General features: G+C 39.1%; 1 protein-coding gene across 1 annotated transcript in view; it reads left to right on the top strand.

Moving 5' to 3' along the window:
- The first annotated feature begins 2,346 nt into the window (after positions 1-2,346).
- LOC137289462 (uncharacterized) overlaps positions 2,347-17,161 on the top strand; it is a 39,199-nt gene continuing 24,384 nt past the window's right edge. The window contains exon 1 of the mRNA XM_067820859.1: positions 2,347-2,467. The gene's annotated coding sequence lies outside the window, so the exon portion shown is untranslated. The remainder of the gene's footprint in view (positions 2,468-17,161) is intronic.

Raw genomic sequence — 17,161 nt, 5'->3', positions numbered from 1 at the left:
TTGAACAGCTTTGACATTTAAAATAAAACATTTTCACTTTCTTTTGCCCACGAGTCTATATACTATTTATACTAGTAATAAACCGCTAAGCACCACACAGTATATTTTGCCAATATAGCTTGTCTGAAAGGAAATCTTTCAAAACAGCTATCATAATTTGGTTTCAGTTTAAAAAGCAAAACCATTACTGAAATTATCTTTTATTTAAATGGGATGGAAAATGGGCACTTTGTTTCCTCAAACAAGTTACCTTATTTAAAAAAGTGAACATCAGAAATGACCAGCACTGTTACATGTTCAAATGAGTGAAACCTAAGCTTAAATCGTGATGTGAAAGATTGATAGGAATATTTATTGTATTATATATATTTTAAATTATATTTTCTTTAATTAGAAAGTGTAGCTACTCTGTTGATTTAAAACAGCTAAACGTAATTTAAAAACCGACCTCGTTAGCGTGAGGTTTTTAAATTGAACATTTAGTGATCTTAAATCAACCATAAAGGACCTCAACACTGAAAACAATGGCTTTGCTTCATTCTAACAGGAGAGATAAGCAATTTGAAACCGCACTCTTTGCAGCGGAAAAATACAAGGCGTGAAGTGGCAACTTGCTTGGAATCGTCCAGTTGAGTGACATGTTGTGTAATGAACAAAATAAGCCAGTTTGCAACAACAACACAATTTGCTTTATTTCAGGAACCAGTATGTAACAAGTATAAATATATCACACGCTTTGTGTGGACACGAAAACCCACTTAGACATACTATTGGGTACAAGCTAATATGTAGCCGTACTGTGGGGTGTGGTAAACGTTGATATTTAGCCAATCTGCGGGGTCAAAGGTTGATAGTTAACAGTTCTGTGGGGTAAAAGTTAACATTTAATCGTACTGCGGGGTGAAGAGAGTATAGATAGCAGTTGTGTGGGGTAAAGGTTAATATTTAGCCGTACTGCGGGGTGAAGAGCGTACAGGTAACATTTCTTTGGGGTACAAGTAAATATGTAGCCGTACTGCGGGTTGAAGAGAGTACAGTTTGCAGTTATGTGGGATAAAAGTTAATATGTATTTGACCCTGCTGCGGGTTGAAGAGAGTACAGTTTGCAGTTATGTGGGGTACAAGTTAGCATTTATCCGTACTGCGGGGCGAAGAGAGTACAGGTAACAGTTATGCGGGGTAAAAGTTAATATTTAACCGTACTGCGGGGTGAAGAGAGTACAGGTAACAGTTATGCGGGGTAAAAGTTAATATTTAGCCGTACTGCGGGGTGAAGAGAGTACAGAGAGAATATTTCCTTTCACCCAAAATACATCTTTTTTCCATGTTTTGGAGGTTGTGAATGGATGAAAGCATGTTCATAAGTATCATGGCACAAATTTCAACTCATTTTGACTTAATTCCGTTAATTTAGAGCTATTTAACAAAATCTTACCCAACATATTGGCCCATGGGCGAGAATATGTCCTTTTACTCCACATAATCTTTTCCAATGCTTGGAGGATTTGAACGAATGAAAGTACATTTATGAGTATCATGACAGAAATTTCAACTCATTTTGACTTAATTCCACTAACGGAGAGCGATTTTTGCTTTCACACAAAATACATATTTAGCCCTGCTGCGGGGTGAAGAGAGTACAGTTAGCAGTTCTGTGGGGTAAAAGTTCATATTTAGCCGTACTGCGGGGTGAAGAGAGTACAGGTAGCAGTTCTGTGAGGTAAGAGTTCATGTTTAGCCGTACTGCGGGGTGAAGGAATGACAGTTAACTGTACAGTGGATCGTAGGATGTGTCACCCCCTGATGACTTGTGAGCATGGTACACGTCTGAGTATTTGAGACTGATTGGTACTGCTTCATGAGCCCTTGGAATTCTCCACAAGCATTTTTATCGGCCAGTCTCACAGTAATGCATTGGATTTGCTGAGGAAGGTTGTGTTCAACTGTGATCAGTCCTTGATAATGGTTCTTTACCACGTTTTATACTTAAGGCACTATCGTTAACTGGACTCTTGTATCGATTACTGGGATTCTGTCCCTAAATTATATAGATATGTACGTTTTGAATGGCATTCTAGAAGTTGGTGGAATAGAGATGACAAAGCTTTATGGATGATAAGCTTCTTTATATTAACAATAGCGCTGTTAGGGTGTAGCAACATTTCTTATATCGTAACATCTCGTCTTATGCTGATGCGCTTGAAAACGGTAGTAGGAACTGTACCGAAACGTCGCTATTATGAATATAAAGATTTTGACCATCCATACAGTTTTGTCATCTCTAGATGTTGACATGTTTTTTATTGTTATGAAACCTTCCAGGTTTTCCATGATGGAGTGGGCAGAAACCAGACATTACCCACGAACCGATCGGAATTGAACGTGACTGGCATAGCAAAGAACGGATCGTTTCACTGTGTGCACCATTCCGACTGTCAAAGGTCTCGATGCTTCAGTTTCACGTCGGGTGAGTCCTCAGAATTCGTAAGGAATTACTTCTGGTGTTCATATTTTGGCCAAACAACGATATTAAACTTCATTGTCTCTAAATGCTCAAGTACCTATTTAAATACTATGCCTTGAGTTTGGCCTTGGATGTAAAAAGAGATGGAGAATGTTTTGATTTGATCCAAAGATGGTTGCACAGGAAATGAGCAGTGTGAGAAGATCGATATCCTCGAAGGCGGCATGTTTAGCAGATCGAAGCATCGTATAAACAGATCTACGACTGCTGACTATGTTGTACTTCTGTGCAAGACTTACTGAACAGATTGGGGCCATTCCTGGACATGATATGTACCCATAGACGAGCACCTCAAACAGAACATTGCGGCAACAATGTAATAACCTCGGGATGAAAGTGACATGTTTTTTTTGCGTCCACGGATTTATGTCCTGCAGTGGCATTTTGTACTAAATGCAGTTTGTGTGCGTGTTGACGTTAATCACTACAATATTACCATACTGTGACGGGTAAGTGAACCCGTCAAGTGTGTTTCTTACCAGTGCATAGGTTTTGCTCGGTTAAGTATGTTACTTTTCCGTTTTTTATGATGTAAAAAGGTAGAAAACTCCAGTAAAAATAGAGAAGAGTTTTGTGGTGGCAAGTAACATACACGTGGAGTAAAAGCAGAATTTTCACTATCCAAAACGTTCCGGACGAATCCCCAAACAATCGGGTCGCAACCGTTCATCCGACTTTCTCCACACATAAACTTTTCTGTCTTTCCCGATCTGGACTTGTGTCACATCACTAAAAATAACATTTTCTCACTGATGTCTTCTCCAGTGCAATTTTGTCCGACAAAATCGGCGTCTCTTCTCTCTATTAACACGAGAAATGGTGATTTTCTTGCTTACCACACGTATACGGTACCCCTCAGTGAATAGTCTTCTGACTGTGCGAGAAGACACTGTCGTCTGTACCTGATTGTTGACTTGTGCTGTCAAATCCCCAAGAGTTTGACGGCGATTCCGTTTCACAACACGAAAAAGTCGTCGTTCGATTTGCGAGGCAGCCCACTTCTCGACAAAGATTTCACTGAACCGCGCTCCAAAAAACGCTTTAAAGTTTTCTGAATGGTTCTAGGGTTTATACCTGTCAAATCAGCAATTTCGTAGCTTGATTGGCCTAGTTGATCCAACTCAACAATTAGATTTCTTTGATGATCAGGTGTCAATTCTCGGTTGACAGACGGCATGATAGCAGACGACAAAAATGTAAACAAAGAAAGGGAGGTAATCGCGCATTATGGTGCAACACATATTTTGTGACTTGTGAAATTTGTACCCCGAACTGCATTACGATTGGTGGCTTATCAACACGACGAGGCGGTTTCAAAGCCAGCCTGCGGCTCAAAACAAGGGCAATGTAACATGATTTGCGAACAGACTTTTGGCCAATGACTGTAGTTATGGTAATATATCAGCCTATAACTGGTCTGAATAGTTAAGTTCATTGCTCAACCTACATGGTGATCATAAATCCCAATTTGGTGATGATGTAAACCACTTTACTAATAATCATGATGCTACTAATTGTGATCAGTGCAAGGACAGAGGATGAAATTAGAAAAAAAAACAGTTTATAACCTGAAAAACGGTAAATCCCCTGTTGCAGATGGCATCCCGACGGGGGCTATCAAAGCTACATGTCGTGAATTGCCACCGTTTTACCAGCGTCTTGTAAACGGGATACGGGAAAATTGCCAGAATCCTGCCACTTGGGCCTTATTGTCCCACTGCACAAGTCAGGAAATAGAGACGATCCAAATAATTATAGGCTACAGCACTTCTAGACATCACCAGTTAAGTTTTTACATTAATACTTGACGAACAAGAACTCGTGGACGATATTCTGAATAGCGAATATTCCGGTGCTTTCATTGATGAGTCTGTAGATGTATTATTTATCTTATTATTGGCACCCGTGAACGGCCACCTCCTCGTGGTGGGTGCTGGCTAATGCCAAGAGCCGTTCAAACCCCCGTGTGGGCCCGGGTCAAGTAGGTCCATAGCACCCCATTGCTGGTTGCAAGGAGCAACCGAATTGGGCAACCTGTTTGCCGTGGGTTGCGTCCCGTGTCGATGGAGGACGGTAGTCTGGTGGGTGAGGGCAGTAGGAGCCTGAACCGTGTTCCTGTTGCTCAACACACCACTTTGGCCCTTACTTCACCTTGACGGGTGGTAGAATCGGCCCGATTCTATCAATCGGCTGGTCACGCCAAGCCCTGTGTATGGACTTGTACGTCACTGCACAAATTTAATTTGGAAATGTTTTACATTTGGACTTGGTTCATTTATTCATATCAAATGTGAATGATTTGCAATATGCTGTTTTGCTCTTTGCCTAGAGTCTTATGCCAGAAGGCGGTGGCTCATGGGCCAATCTGGTGGATTAGCTATTTATAACTCTTCTGCTGGAGTATATCATCCGAATATCCTTGGTGCTGCAAGTTGGAGACCCACTTGTTTTTAGCATTGTCCTTGTGATACTCCGTGGTGGGTGGGGAGCTCGGATGATGAACCTGAAAACATTAATTATGGCTTACGAAACCCCTATCACCAAGAAAAAACGTCCTCTTGATACGGATCCTGATATTAATGAACAAAGACCGTCCACATCTATTGACTATTGGCCACGTTTTATAGTACTTGAGACTGTTGACAAGACTCCTTTGAAGCTGAACCCTTTTGCTGTTTCAAAAGGCGTACAAGGCATAGCAGGAGATGTTAAACATGTTAGACGTTTGCGTACAGGCTCACTTCTTATTGAATGTAATAAGAGACAACAGGCAAATAACCTCCTGGCAACTAAATCTTTTGTCGGCATTCCCGTGTCAGTCTCTGCCCACCGAACGCTTAACACCAGCAAAGGCATAGTGAGAGACCGAGACCGCCTTTTTGCTGATATGCTGGAAATTGATATTGCCTCAGAGATGAAGGAACAAGGTGTGTTGTATGTAAAACGTTTCACTACCCGTAAACACAATGAGATCCAACAAACAAACACCTATTTGTTTTCATTCTCTACTCCCACTGCTCCTAAATCCATAAAGGCTGGTTACTGTCATATCAAAGTGGAAACATATATTCCGAATCCACTGAGATGTTTCAAGTGCCAGAAGTATGGGCATGGCGTCAATACTTGCACATTGTCTGTTGTGTGTGCTCACTGTGGTGAGAAGACACACACAACAGAAGATTGTGACAGTAGTTATAAGAAATGCACTAACTGTTCAGGAGACCATTCCTCTTTTTCAAAAGAGTGTCCAATATGGAAGCAGCAGATGGAAATAAACAAACTGAAATATACCCAAAATATTAGTTTTTCAGAAGCAAAACAGCTTGTTCAAAGATCTGAATTAACAGAAACGTATGCTTCAAAAACAAAGACATCATCTGAGGCGACGAATAAATCAACCAGATCAACTTCAGCGTGCCAAACAGATTTGACGTGGGTGAACACTGATTCCCCACAAACTTTTGCACCTGCAATAGCTACTCAAACTGCTGAGTCACTTCCTGGCACGTCTCAAAGTCAACCAGAACCAGTTCGTGTTCAAAATGTGTCATCTCAATCTACCACAAGGTCTCAATTGTTGTGTAACGTGCAACAAACTGTTAAAGTCAAAAGTAAACATAAGCCGAATTCTTCCCGAAAACAAAGTGGCAGAGCCCCAAAAGGGTCCGAAAATAAGATTAAACTTTTCAACAAATATGGATCACTTGAGGACATGGACGTGTCCGAAAATGTCCATTTTAGGGCACACAGCTTGTCGCCCACCAAAAAGGTACGGGGTAGATCCCCAATAAACCCCCCTAAAAGATAGTTTACTCCCACAATATTGTACAGTGGAACTGCAGAGGACTAAGGCATAATTATAATGAGTTACAGTTATTGGTCCAGGATTGTACGCCGTCAGCAGTCTGTCTGCAGGAGACCTATTTAAAGCAGACAGATGTTTTTGAGCTACGTCATTTCAATGCTTATCATTGTTTCTCAACTCCGGGTGACAGAGCCACTGGAGGATCTTCAATCTTAGTCAAGCAGAATGTTATCCATAGCCCCATTTCACTCACTACTAATCTTCAAGCAGTTGCCGTCCGACTCACTTTACATGTTACTCTTACATTATGTTCTTTGTATGCCTCACCGTCTACACCTCTTCAGAAAACCGACCTTCAAACCTTATACGATCAACTTCCCAAACCGTGTATTATTATGGGAGATTTGAATGGCCATAACCCACTCTGGGGCGGTACAACTACGAATACTAAAGGTAAACTATTAGAAGAGTTCTGTTCCGATAACGATTTATGCTTATATAATGACGGTTCTAACACATATTTACACCCTGGGACAGGGACCTATTCTGCTCTCGACTTGTCACTCACAAATTCAGAACTACTAAATGAATTTGAATGGTCAGTCCACAATGACCTCTGTGGAAGTGACCATTTTCCTACTATACTAAATTCTGTAACTCCATCTGATGTTCCTCCATCATCAAGGCGAAATTTTAAAAAGGCTAACTGGGCTTTATATGAAACACTGTGTGTTGAAAACCTTAAACAAGAACGGTTTATTGACGTTCCTGATGCTATTAAATGCTTTTCTGATGAATTGAACTCCATAGCTGATCAGTGTATACCAAAGTCCTCTGCAGTTCCACATATTCGAAAACCATGGTTCAATGATGAGTGCAAACAAGCTAGGAAGGCAAGGAAAAAAGCAGAACATTATTTCCGTCGCCATCCTATGGTGCATAATTTAAATAAATTTAAAATTTTAAATGCTAAAGCGCGGCGTACTTTTAAACAGAACAAACGCCAATCTTGGCAAAATTATGTATCTAAAATAAATTCTCGGACACCTAAGTCCAAGGTGTGGAACATGGTCCAGAAAATCAAAGGTAAAGGTGCTAAATCTACTGTCCATCATCTTAAACATGGAGATCAGTTACTTACGGATGAATCAGATATCGCAAATAAACTGGGCGAAACCCTTGCTAAACATTCTTCCTCTTCTAATTATTTACCTAAATTCCAGCAGTATCAACAAGAACAAGAAAAGAAAACTCTTAATTTCAACTCAGATAATGGGGAAGATTATAATGAAACTTTTTCTATTCATGAGCTCCATACTGCTCTTGATCAAGCTCATGATACTGCTACAGGAGCTGATAACATACATTATCAACTCTTGAAGCATTTACCAGAATCCTGCCTTGAAACTCTTGTAAATATTTTTGATGATATTTGGACATCGGGTAACTTTCCTCCCTCATGGCGTGACGCCATAGTAGTACCAATACCTAAACCTGGACGTGATCATACGGATCCGTCCAATTATCGACCTATTTCACTAACTAGCTGTGTTTGCAAGACCTTGGAACGCATGATAAGCAATCGACTAGTTTGGTACTTGGAAACTAATAACCTTATCACAGATATACAGTGTGGTTTCCGTAAAAACAGAAGTACAGTCGATCACTTAGTGCGTTTAGAATCATTTGTGAAAAATGCGCTGATTAATAAACAACATGCTGTGTCTATCTTTTTTGATCTTGAGAAAGCATATGACACAACCTGGAAATATGGTATTTTAAGAGATTTACATGATTTCGGTTTGCGAGGTCGTTTGCCTGAATTCATAGCCAAATTTTTAAATAACAGGCAATTTCAAGTTCGCGTGGGTTCTACCCTGTCTGATCATTACAATCAGGATCAGGGTGTTCCACAAGGCAGTATTTTGGCTGTCACTCTTTTTAGCATCAAGATCAACAGTTTATCTAAAGTTTTAAACGATTTAATCGATGGATTTTTATTTGTGGATGATTTTAATATTTCTTGCCGTGGTAAAAATATGCATACTATTGAACGGCAACTGCAGTTGTGTTTAAACAAAATAGATAAATGGTGTCTTGAAAACGGCTTCAAATTTTCTAAATCAAAAACGAATTGTATACACTTCTGTCGTAAATACAAACCCCATAAGGACCCAGAACTATTTCTCAGTGGTACCCCAATCAAAGTGGTCAAGGAGGCTAAATTCTTGGGACTTATTTTTGACTCACATTTGACCTTTTTGCCGCATATTAAATCCCTTAAAGCCAAATGCCTGAAGGCACTCGATTTATTAAAGGTTGTTTCAAATTCAAAATGGGGAGGGGATCAGTCTACCCTTCTTCACTTATATAGATCACTGATCCGATCTAAACTTGATTACGGCTCCATCGTATATGGTGGAGCTTGTCAAAGCAACCTAAAACTACTTGATCCTGTGCACCACCAAGGCCTAAGTCTTTGTCTCGGTTCTTTTAGAACCTCTCCTATTGACAGTCTATACGTCGAAGCTGATGAGCCTTCTCTCAACTTACGTCGTATAAAACTATCTTTACAATACATTACAAAATTAGCTTCACATGAGTCTAATCCCGCATTTAATTGTGTCTTTAATCCTCTCTACGAGGATTTGTATACCAAAAAGTCTTCCCTTGTTCCGCCTCTTGGGCTCAGAATTAAGCCATTTCTTGCAGCCTCTAGCATTGAGCTGGAAAATATAGCTCCTTCCCGTCTTCTTTCTTCTCCTCCTTGGCAATTGGTTAGGCCACAAGTTGACCTAACATTAACGACATTTAAAAAATCAGAAACCAACGAATTACAGTATAAACAAGAATATAATCAATTGAAACATAAATATAGCAATTATAAATCCTTATTTACAGATGGGTCCAAGGACGGTGGCGCTGTGGCTTGTGCCACTGTCATTGGATCCAGAACAATATCTTCTAGATTACCCGATAATAGTTCTATTTTTACCGCAGAGGCTAACGCCATATTGACAGCTCTTAGGTATATTCAGAGACACCCTAAACGCAAACAATATATAATATATTCCGACTCTCTTTCTTGCCTTCAGGCTATTAAAAATATTTCTTGTAAACATCCACTTTTAATAGAAATTATTGAATTGTATAATGATCTTGCTACTGGCCAATACGACATCGTCTTCTGTTGGTTACCCAGCCATGTAGGGATCTCTGGTAACACATTGGCTGACCTTGCTGCTAAAGCAGCACTCAACAAATCTATGACACCACTGCTTATTCCTTACACTGATTACAAAGCCACCATTAGATGTTATATCCGTGACCTGATGCAGAAGAAGTGGGACACCCAAGTGGGTATGAATAAATTACATGAGATAAAACCTTACATTGGTTATACCCACTTGGGTTGTCAGTCCAGATTTGAAGAGGTTATTCTACGACGATGTCGTATTGGACACACTAGATATACTCATGCGTACCTGTTAAAAGGTGAGGATCCTCCTTTCTGTATCCCTTGTGATGAGAGAGTTACAGTCAAGCATATTCTGCTTGACTGTGTTGAATTCTCCATCACAAGGGATATGTATTTTTCAGTTAAAACAATGAAGGATCTTTTTAGCCGCGTTAGTTTTCATTTAATTCTTGGTTTTTTAAAAGAAATTGATTTTTTGACTGAATTTTGAGCAATATGTTTCTGTAAAAAGATGTATTTTAATAATTGGTAGTTTGGATTCGTAACTAGAATTGTTAGTGGCTGTACCCTCAAAGGGGGTTGAAGTATTGTAAAATTATTGTCCTCCTGAGAGGGTACGTAAGTCCAAAAACATTGATAGTAAATTTAAGTCTACCACTGTTTTTAATCGTAGTATTCGTGTTGTTTTAATTGTGGCTAGCATATTGTACACTCGCCAGCTGCTGAAGGGATGGTGTAAATCCAACTGGGGTCCATGTGGGTAGCAAGGGCACTGTGAGTCCCCATGGTCCTAGTGTGGTGATCTGCCTTCAGTTGTTGGCGATCTGTAGCCTGATTTTATAGTGTATTGTCCAAATGGTGTTGTTATTTTTAACTTTCCATGCTAGTTTTAATTCCATTTGTGATATTCTAGTTGTTTTACTGTCTGTCGTTGACAGGTTTTATAGCAGACACATAATTAATTTTGATATTAGATGTTCTCGTCACGATATGGCTGAGATATTGCCGATGTGACGTTAAATTTTAACTCACTCACACTATCTTATTATTTGCGGACCACATCGCCATATTCGGAGATAGTATCATAAAATTGCAGAAGGAAATGTTGCAAAAAGTGGGGACTGTGGATTAATACCGAAAAAAACTAAGACTCTTGTATTCAAAATATGAAAAATGGTTTATTTGCTCTGAAAGACTAGAATGCTTTTCTTATTACAAATATCTCGGAATAATGCTTTCATGCCAGAACCTGTTTTCAAGAGCTTGTGAGGTTCAGAGTAAAATAGTCGGAAAGGCGTTATATCAGATCAAAAACTTATATACTAAATAATCTCTTTCTCCGGATACATTCCTTAAGATTTCTACGGCAAAATCCAACCAATCTTGAGCTAAGGCTTACAAATCTGGGGAACAATGTATCGTTATATCATAACATGGAAAGAGACTACTCTATGTTTTGCAACTTTGTCCTAGGAGTTGGTTACCGCTCTTCTAATAGGCGAGTTGGATCGCGCGTCATCGAATCCCAATGGCATAGATCGCTGCTCATGCTGTTGATCGCTAGATTGTCTGGTCTAGCCACCACATAGCCTGAATATTGCTGAGTGCGGCGTTAAACGACTAACCACCCACCCACCAACTACTACTTCAGTCAAAGTATTCTTTTGTTTAATGTTAATACTTATATGAGGATAACAGACAATGATGTGCCTACTGCTCTACAGAAATTGAATTTTCACTGTATACAATTTTGATAATGTATCGTGGGTCCGAAATATAGTTTTTACAGCTTGCATCAGTGCTTACTTTGTGAGTGGCTAACGGAATCGATTTCGTTGCCATGACCAATCACAGTAACAACAAGTTAAGATCTTGTATTTCTGCTCTTACCCACCTTCATCATGCACTCTTCATTGCCCACTCGCCTTTCGAAAGTGTTATGGAAATGATGTTTCGGGTCATTTGTTCAATCTTCTTTGCTGCCATTTGACGCATCAGTTTTCATTTGTTGTTGTAACCCTTACATGGATAACCAGAAACACCTCCTGTTATATTTTCACTCCATTAATATTTTATACCATGTTTTCTACTTCAAAAAACCAAGAAAGGAGACATAAATGTGCATGCATTTGATTCCTGGTGAATTTTACCAACGATGACAAAGGATGTGAGTTCAGGTGAGATAGTATTTAGAACACCTTTGACTGGTTTCTCCTGTTTTCTCACATATAACATCATCATTGTGTACTCTATGAGTAACATTTCATGAATCACCTTTTTGTGTACAGTAATATTGTTTCATGTCTTTCGAACCTTCATATTTCCCATCTCATCCATTGTATAATTTCCTATTTTTTGGATATTTTTCCTAATTCATACCATAACCTTTCTTTTCTCCATTCCAGATGAAGATCCTGAAGTAGTTATTGACAAAGGTAATGAAGCAGGGGGTATTATTCAACCCAGCTGTGATTGGGTATCTCATTAACACGAGAGAGCCACAATAAACTTGGTGCGCTTAGTGGCAGCAAGAGTTGTAAACTCCCCAAGGAGTTGAGATTTAAAATACGATGTGACGTTGAGATTGACATCCAATGATCGAGGGAGAAAACAGCAACGCCTTGAGCATGCATTAGTCCCATGTGCGCCATCTTATTATAACTGGCGTAATTACAAGTTAACATATGTGGGTTTTGGGTTTCAAATCAGAACATGTTGCATTATTTCTGAGTTGTCCTGTTTTTACATTCTTATTGTAAAAATACAAACACCCATAATCGTGAATGTCTGTCACTGATGTTTTACAGTTAATATGTTTTATCAATAGATGATTCAGTGTTGAGAGCTTCCGATGAGAACTCAACGTAATTTTGGCATTAAACTGAGACTACTCATTTGGCATTTATCAAGAAAAGTCATTAAAACCTGCATCTGCGTGAATATTCGGGGAATTTTAATAGTTGAAAACGAAAAGGATAGCCAGGAATTAAACTAGTTGTCCAACAAAACAAACAACAAAGAAACTAAAAACATGAATATTTGAAATAGTAATACAAAACCATTACAGTGCAAAGGTGCCACTATGGCTGTTAGGAAATAGTTTGAAAGCAGAAATGCAGTTTAATACAAGAGTAGTGAATAAAGCAAGACTTAGTCTGGGAAGAATATCCAATCACGGTCCAGGCTGATCATAAGAAATGCTGGTCTTGTGTCGAGATATAATGTAGCATATTCTAACAGTTTCCAGATTAGACTTAATCTGTTGCAAATCTAAATACACATCACTGCCCCTTGCTGACTGCATGTACAATCTATAACATTATAAACATTGTTGTCCAGGGTATAGCACTGCTAATTCACATAACCGACATGGATTAATGAATAATAATTGCATCAGCAATATGACAGATATTCGTCGTGAGCAAAAGATGGAGAGAGATGGAGATTCCGTTTATCACCCAGAAAGTATACACCCATTGCCTTGCCACACACGAAGTACCTCATCACCTTGCACCATTACTCGATGTTATGAATGGACTTGACCTAAGTTGGGGTTTCCGCAATGGAAGTATCGTCAAGTGCAGAAGTATTTTCTTTAGTATTAACTGTAATAAATGTTATAATGTGATACGTGTGTGATACTTTGCATTTTCGAATGATTTCAAACTGTTTTCTTTCTGCAGAAAGCTCGATCAATATACCAGCCGCAATCGGAATTTCATGTGCAGTGGTCGTCATAGCAATACTAATAATAGTCCTCTGCAAGAGAAGACAACAGATGAAATGTTCCAAGCAGTACGTATGGGTGTTTTTCAGAAGAGCTAATTATGATACAGGAAGTAAATGACAAAATGTCAACGTTAGAAGCAAATTGTTAAAAGATGGGTTATGATGCCTGATCTTTTCCTAGTAGAGAAAGTAAGGACATGACCAGGACACTAGGTATAAAGTTCAGTTGTTCAAATTCGCTGCAAGAAAGCTGTCATTGAGCAATGGCAGTACCACATCTTTCAAACGAATGCTTGACCCGGCATGTGATAATGCTCATTAACTGCAGAGTCATCTCAAATGTCCATTGTGTAGTTACACAATCGTGTCGCATCGTTTGTTTGTACTCGCGCAATTCGCCACGAACATAGTCTGTTTCCGGATATATTATACATAGTTCAGTCTTTTTAACACACTGATCTATTTCTTGATATTTCCAGGTACGTAATTCACCACACCTTTCCGGATATACCCAAAGTATAAATTTAAATATATATGTAAGGTCGTTCATAATACACACTTACTTCACCGGTTAAAATATAGAAAAATTATTCAAAGTATTGGGGATACGTGTGACCATTCTATGTTCACTAACACTAACTTTAAGCACTCAAAGACTATTGATAATACATTGTTTTGTTACAGACCTCCGATGAAAACGTCTCAGGATGAGAACGATGAGAATGAATCTAATCTCTTATGATTGTATAGTTCATACAAAGTGTGAAACAATTTTGACATTATTGGTTGGTCAGGGGTCCTTCCACTGGATACAATATACACGGCTACTGCCACACATGAAGTGCGTCATGACATTGTACCATTACTTGTGGTTTTGAATTGACATTCACTCTTTCTCTGTAAGCCGTGAATTAATATGAATTACAAGATCATTGCTGGATGTGACAACAGACAACAAACGAACACAAACTGCTTAATAGAGATTGTGTGGTTTATTGGTGCTACCGGTAGAGAAGGATGCTTACTCTTAAGGCAAGAGAGTTTTATCGATTCACGTATACAGTGTCTTTTTCTCTTAGCGGCAAACTGATTTTCGCGTTGTCATAAAAACTGGTGTCAGTCAGGGAAACGCTCAGAGCAATGGGCGTGCCATTTGTGAATCTAGTCAAATGTGCGCGTAATATAGTATACACAACGTTATAAGGACTCTCAATAACTATGCATCTCTGTGCCCAATGAATCCTAAACAACGCTGACCCGGCAAGCGATTAACCAGGACGTACGTGTTGAAACTGCGCGACATTCCAGTAGTTCTCACTGCTTTGCCCCGCTCTCCTCAAGTAATGTTGACTGCTTTGCCGCTGTATATTGAAGGAATGGTCAATCATTTCCTGCTTTGCCCTGCTCTGTTCCAGTCATGTTTCCCCCTCTGTATTCAAGTAATACTGCTCTGCTCTGGTATATTTAGGATATAAACATCATGTGTTGGCCAATTTCCGGGTGTTATTGAGTATTTGAAGCACGGGAATGCATTTGGAACCGACGGCGTCAGCCGGAACTTTCAAATGGAACATTCCCGTGCTTCAAATACACAATAACACCCGGAAATTGGCCAACATATGATGTTTATCGACATTGTAAACACAAAAGTAAACCAAAGGGTTTTACTGTCTGCACTCGTTTACATCGAGAATGGGTACAGCAGTGAAGTGTCATCAACAGGCCGTTTCAGCTGGTTCCCATGGCTGCGTCTGGAGTTGCTCATTTGTGACGTCATTCTGACTTTACGTCACAATATGATTTGAAATACGTCACCACTGTTGATGACACAACAAAACAATTGTTTACGAGGTCAATACGCAGTGAATAGTCTTGCAGTTTCCGGGAATCTAATACCATTTGATCATGTTTTTCAACCAATCAGATTACAGAACACAGTGACTTTTGGTTTACAATCAAGACGTTCAAGTTATGTTAACTGCTTTGCTCTGCTACGTTCAAGTAATTTTAACTGCTTTGACTGTTATGTTCAAGTGATGTTCACTACTTTGACCGCCATGTTCTAGTGATGTTCACTGCTTTGTTCAAGTAATACTAAGTGATTCGTGTAAATATCACCTTTCGCGCTTTGATCAAGGCTGAACAGAAGAGGAGGAAAATGACAATCGTCATTCAAAGAGATGAGGATGCGTTGTTCGGGATACAGTTGACAGCGACCAGTATAGAACGTTGCTCTAGGTTTATGTAAGTCAAAATTAAGGATTGTTTTTATTCCCCCCACTAAACTTTAAAATAAGAAGAAAGAACTGAACAATGGTAAATATTTACATAAATGTTGATGTTTTAATATTACATGATAGAACGCATTCACCAAAGCCTTGCGAGAAATTAACTTTGATGTCTGGGCGAGACTGTTTTATGGAACTACCATTCTTAATATGTGGTTGAAATGTATTTATTCCTATCCAGACATGAAAAGGCTCCGTCGCTTGTGGTATGCTTTTCAGAGAGTGTCAGAATTATAAAACTCTCATGACACTTGGTAATTGTTTGGAACAAATTTCTCTTCATTGTATCTTCATGTATATTTAAATTTCATTAAGTTGTATTTTCCGTTCTACATGGGGAAAATGTTTCATTTCAATAATCATCAATAATCACGTAACACTATACATGTGTTTAATACCACTTTTAGGTTCAGTAAGTACGTGGTCCGACCCAGCCCCACTGCGGAAATAACCTTTGAAAACAGCACAGCCATTACATCCAGGACAAGAGTCGAAGTCCGTACCGAAGGGTAATTCAGTCTGTAGAAGATGTCGATACTTAGTAAACTTTATATAAAACACCAAAATTCCCCTCAACAGAAACAATGCTGATCGAATTCACTGGAGATATAAATACAAATAATTATCAGTCACGAGGTCTGTGCTGGAATTACACCTTAAGAGTGGTACCAAGCAAGTTGTACCAGCTATTGTATCCTTAGATGAAGCAGCTGATGATGATGACCAGGTTCGCAGAGGAAAGTTATAAGCTGAAAATTTAGAAACCACTTAGTGAATCATTTTAGCGCCGGTAACTCTTTGATGCGATTCTATTTTGGTGTTCGACCACCTACTTTCCTTTACAGTGCTTCACACATATTGTAGAGATAATCTTTAATCGTCAGCTGCTGAATGGATGTAAATCCAGCTAGGGCCCATGCAGGTAGAAATGTATTGTAAGTCCCCATGGTTCCACGTATGGTGACTTACCTTCAGATGTTGTTGATCTATAGCCCGTGGTTTATATTGCATTGTCTTCGTTAATTAAAATGTTTTAGCTTTTCGTGCTAGTTTTATTTTCATTATCCGTAAATTTCTAGTATATATACTGTCCGTCGTAGACAGGTTTTACTCTTCAGAATGTTTACATCTTTAAAATGTTTTCATCTTCATGTTCATGTTCTCACTCAGGTAGATCAGCGAAAATCCGGGTTAGAATTGGTCTTCAGCATGTCGTGAGAGGCTTCTGATGGGATCGGATGGTCACACTCGCTCGTATGTACACATGTCGATGGACGTCCTGTTAATCACTGAATTATTCCGTCCAGACTGGATTTTTGACAGTCTGCTGTCATAGAGCTTTCATATTGCTGAGTGGGCAACTTTTCAAGGACGTTTATATGTTGTTTGGCCAGTTCTGTTTTTCTACGAAGACAGAGAACTGGTATCCTAGAATTGTAAGTAGAACACAGTACTCTTCTCTGAATAGGCTCTGTTAGATATTGCTCAGAATATACAAGTGAAAAACGTTAACTCCACCTCAACTGTATTCAAATGTATTTTTATCTCATTCTGATAATAAATTCACTGTGGCCAAAGGAAAATCAACTTCATGTTGACTGATCTCATGTGTGTTC

Source organism: Haliotis asinina, chromosome 1 (assembly GCF_037392515.1).
Source record: "Haliotis asinina isolate JCU_RB_2024 chromosome 1, JCU_Hal_asi_v2, whole genome shotgun sequence".
Taxonomy (NCBI): Eukaryota; Metazoa; Mollusca; class Gastropoda; order Lepetellida; family Haliotidae; genus Haliotis; species Haliotis asinina.
Note: the sequence above shows the minus strand (reverse complement) of the source record. Positions and strands in the feature narration are given on the sequence as shown.